We start from the raw sequence: 5472 nt of genomic DNA, 5'->3' as shown, positions 1-5472 counted from the left end.
AACAACTTGTCCATTATACACTTCTTCATCGAGTTTAATAGGAGAACACGCTGCATGAAATGTGGTTCTATATCAATGATAGGACAACATATTTTGGCTTGAAGGAGTTTGCGCTAATCACGGGGTTAAACTGTGGGCGTTGTCCCCATGATTCAAAATATCTCAAAGTGATGGAGAAAGGTGAATCTTTTTTCAAAAGGATCGGGAAAAAGAGGAGTGTAAATGCTAAGAAATTGTTAAAGCATATTAGAGGTGGGAGGCTGTACAAGAAGAAAAAGTTCAAATGCTATTTGGTTTGGTTGGTGCACTGCATATTTCTTGGACACAATTTGTCAAAAATTATAGACATAAACACCATCAAAATGGTGGATAACTCAAGCTCCTTTGAGAGATATCTTTGGGGTAAGCAGTTGTTTGTATTGATTCTATACTATTTAAAGAAGCGGATAGACTTCACCAAGAAGAAAAAGACATATGTGATAAAGGGAGTTTATCGTATGCGCTTAACGAACTCCCCTAGACATTTGTGGTATTGATTATAAACCATTATAGTAGTTTATTCTATACTGTAATTTATTCATGGTATCTATAGTATACTGATAATTTATATATTTATTTTTTCTTTTGATCATAGATTTGAATATACGGAGCCTTTTCCGAGCTCAGAAGGGAAAATGGTAAATCAATAGAAGATTCGCTGTCCATTCTTCGATTGATCAAATGGCACACCTCAAAAATCGATAAACTAATCGAAGGTGATCCATATTTGAACAAATGGAGCACAAAGGTATAAATCTATTTTTTAGAAAAATATTTTTAACAATACTGTGTTTCTTGAGTATCATATTTTGCCTATTTATTTGTAGAGAGTGCACATGTACCTTATCCCCATGGTCTGTTAAATGATGTAGCAATACATGAAAAAATTTAAAGCATTCACGAATGAGGTGAATGACACATTCATCGATGGCTTGAAGATCCATTTGCATAGTGTGAATGTCATCACCTTATTGAAGGATGGTGAGGGCAGGAACGATGATCGAAATTTGGGCAAAAATTCTGTGTCAAGACATGTCACTCACGGTCCAGGGACAAGCAAACTGAGGCAGCAAAAAAGAGATCGATGATTGAAAATTTAGAAGAACGCGTGTTTAGGCTGGAGGAGATGATGAAGGTATTGTTGATTTTGTGAAACAAGAGAGGCTAAGGAGAGCATAAAAGGAGAAATAGAAGAAGAAAGAAGAAGATGAAGGTAATATCTCCGTTGTTTATTATAGAAGTTGTATATTTTATATAATCAATTTAGTTATAATAAAATTTATGTTATTCCTCATTAATTGATAGCATAGTTTAGTATAAACTCTAAATACATGAAAATGCAGGTATGCAGGTCCAAAGTCAACATTCACCAGTGAAGGCAGTTCACAATGACAACGACATTAAAGAAGTGTCCTTAAGGTAGTAGCTTTAGAACAGGCCTCGATTAATACTGATGAGGTGATGATCCCTGATGAACTAGATGTTGTAGCTAAGGAAAATCCAGATCAAGGCAATCAAGGAAAATAAGAAAAAAATGAAGAAGCTGTTTATGAAGAAGAAAACAAAATTGATGAATAAGCTGTTGTAGAACAGGATAATCATGATGAAGGCAAGCAGGAAGAAGAAGAAGAAAAAAATTAAAAAATTATCTGTGAAGAAGATGGAGAGAAAGCAGGAGAGGAAGAAGAAGAAAGAAAGAATGCATCTTGAGAAGAAGTAGAGAAAGAAGAAAAAGAAGGAGAGAATACAACAATAGTAGAAAAAGAATAGAGAAAAGAAGAAGAAGAAACTAAGGCAGCATCAAAAGGAGAAGAAAATAAAGAAAAACAAGATGAAGAAAAAATAATGTACCAGAAAAAAACTATTGTGGAGGAAAAAAGAGAAAATGCATCGGTGGATATAGATGATTCTCTTAAAGAAGTTGTTAATGACATCAACAACATGCAAGTGGAAGACAAGAATGTTGAGGAATCACATAACAATGTATAATTTTTATTTGTGGGTGATGTTTATTTGTGGAAGACGATACAATTTAAGTTTCTAGATGTGTAGAGCAGAAAAATTTTATTTTTAAAACTGTTTTTATAGTTTATGATAAATATTTTATAATTTATATAATCAATGTCTCATTACTTCTATATGGATGTCATCATTGATTATAGACTCTGACTAAAAGGTAAAATATATATAATACAATGTTGTGTAGTCGATAAAACATATATAATATAAGTGAAAAATAGTCGATTAATAAAAGAGGCATAATACATTCAATCCCACCACACTCCTGTTACACTTTTTCAAAACGTCAAAATTAATAGTAAATCATACACCATAATTTTTAAGCCCTTCTCTTTTTCTTCAGCCATAACCATCCTATGCTTAAGTTGATCCCTCTCAATTTTGATGCCTTACAACAATCCTTTTAAATGATCAATCTTGTGTTCCGATTCTCTATATAATGTCATAAGAAGATTCTTAATTTCTTCAGATTCTCTAAGCTTTTCCAACATTTCAAACTTTGCAATGCTTTGAAATTTTGATTCCTCGAAATCGAAAGAAATTCACTTGAAATAAGAGCATCCACCATTATTTTAAAATAATGATTATAAATTAGAAAATTTTACTATATGGTGAATATAAATATTTTTTATTTAAAAAAACACACCTTTCCAGTCGCACAATTATAGATTTTTGACCTGAATTCTTGTCGGTTCGTGATGTCTTCAAAATAGGAGGATTGCCGCAATGATAAATATAAGTACTTTTGAACATTTGAAATGACTGAGATATTGTTATTGTTGAATCAAAATGAGAAAGAAATGTATAAATGAATATGGAGGAGTTTAAAAAGGTCCCTTTCATTTATATAGTAAGGCTACCAAAAAAGTGAGCATTGGAAAATTATAACTTGTTACCGTTGGTAAATGATCAGACCATTGGGGAACATTCAAATGATTTATCGTTTACTTCAAAGGGGGTCAAAAAAATATTTATGTCTTCTATAATTGACTATTAATGTTTACTATAAACCCTATCAATGTATGATCTGGAAGGATTGTAATTTAAACAAGGTGTAGTTGGAGTTTCAAAAAATAATTTTAAGTAAGAAAATATTGAAGAAATACTAGACTATGCAAATTATTTATTATATATTGATGCCGTTGTTGAATTCTTCAAAGGATAGATAGATTATTAATTTTTCAAGCAGCCGATTATTCACCAACTTATAGGTCTATGATCAACTAACTGAATACGTGGACAAGTTAAAATAATGATAAAAAAGAGAAATTAAATAAAATAAAATAAAATTAAAGTATGCCACTTAACACCATTCAAACATTATAAAGCAATTTAGATACATCAATTGTGACACCAAATCACTTTTGAACATGATCAAGTCTTATCTAAGGCATGCTATAGTTGTAAATCACTGAGATGAGACTATAAAGGGGAGAAATAAAATAAAATAAATATGAATAACCCAAGCAAGGCAAAGCAACTACATATCATTACATGAGATTAGACGTGTCTAATTAGCATAAGAAAGAGTGAGGTTTGTGACTTGTGGGTGTTCATCGGACAAGTAATATTTGAGAACAAGTTGTCTTTCTCAATGAAGACGTTTGTCCCGGGTAATTGGATGTTACTACCATTGCTCTTTCTTGTACTCATTTGATCGATTGTACAATTGTTTTGTACTATAATATGATGATACTTAGTCACTTTTCCATTACTTGAATTGTCATGACCCGAATCAAGGCCTGGCCATGATGAGTATCTCAAGTACATCGTGCACCGGAGACCACCCCCTGTACTTGGCTAAAACACCATACACTACCTAACAGCGGCTAAATTCCGAATATATAACAAGATAACATAAAATAAGCTCAAAGAATTTAAGATATGTCTATAATTGATAATCGGTAACCAACCAAAAAAAGCCAACCAACATTACCCAAGTCCATAGTAATATCCACAAAGCCTTCTAACAAAACTGAAATCAATGAAGTGTCGGGACATGCCCCCGACCTTGACAATGACATGACAATGTTAATAATAATGTGTACTCTCAATTCTAATCTATGAATAGAAACTAATGAAATGTCCAAGTATTTTAGAGAATGAAAGCTCACCACTTCACAACCAATGACCAACGAACTGAGCCGATCCACCTAAAACTACACGAAAAAAGTAGACGTGCCTGCATCACGTGGGGATACAACATTCAAAGATGGTTAGTGAGTTTACCACTAGTATGTAAATCATGGAAAGGGGATAAAATAATGTCAAGTCAAGATCCAATTCAAAACCACGTGAACATCATCATATACATACATAAATAATATGCTGGAAAAGGAAACAAGGCTTAGCATGCACTTTAAAACTTTAGCCTGGATTGTAGCTCAATCGTCATCAGAAGATACCCACGGGCTATATGGCTCCAGCTCTTCCTTATCTGGAAGGGCCCTAGTATATGTAGCCATACGAACCAGGGGATGTACATATTTACCATGGGGGACTCGAACCTCCCAGCATATCAAGGTGACTTAAGCACCCACTCATGTAAAAGAATATGGAGGACTCAAACCTCTCAATCATATAATAAGGGGGACTCGAACCACCCAGTCATTTAGATCCCCGCATCGGCAACCGTGGTTTCCAATATTGGACCTTTGAGACCTCCACTTTCACAACTCAACTACACAACCCTTTTTAAGCCCTATTAAAATATTTATCACACATTCTCATTCATTGAACCATAATACACATTTTGGGATACACTGTTAGGATCGTCATACTAACTACATTTGCGAGGTAACATCAACATTCCATCACAATTTCATTAATTTGGGAAAATAACTCCCTTTGTTCATTAAATCAAACCACTATGTTTTAATAACCTCTTTAAATCATGCGATTGATCCAAAAATAGTTCAATGCAATTTTACTCTTACTCAAAACTACTTTCACAAAATTGGGTTGGGGTTATTACCAATTCAATTGTCAATATTCACAAAATTTAGGAAAACGACAATCCCCTAGTTTATTTATTCACCATACCCATGAATCAAAATTGATTTCAAAACCACCATTTAAAATATAATCAATGTATATGTAAACATGAAATATCACATAAACAACAATCATTCAAAACCCTCAACCTATGTTCCAAAACCAACATCAAAACCACATGAAGAGCTATTTAAAACACATGCTTTCATAGAGTAATAGTCGGGGAGGATTAATATGCCAGAAACACCAAGTTTTAGGGAGATAATTCAACCATTGAGCCCTTAGATGACCTACTTCTTGGAAACCCTAGGTATCTTGCTTGAGGGGATCTAGAGAGAATAAAGAGTGTCTTTGATGTATTAAAGTATGGAAGGAATACCCTAAGGGTGTCTTATGGTCATGGTTATTAAGTAGAGAAAA

Source organism: Capsicum annuum, chromosome 11 (genome assembly GCF_002878395.1).
Source record: "Capsicum annuum cultivar UCD-10X-F1 chromosome 11, UCD10Xv1.1, whole genome shotgun sequence".
Taxonomy (NCBI): domain Eukaryota; kingdom Viridiplantae; phylum Streptophyta; class Magnoliopsida; order Solanales; family Solanaceae; genus Capsicum; species Capsicum annuum.
Note: the sequence above shows the minus strand (reverse complement) of the source record.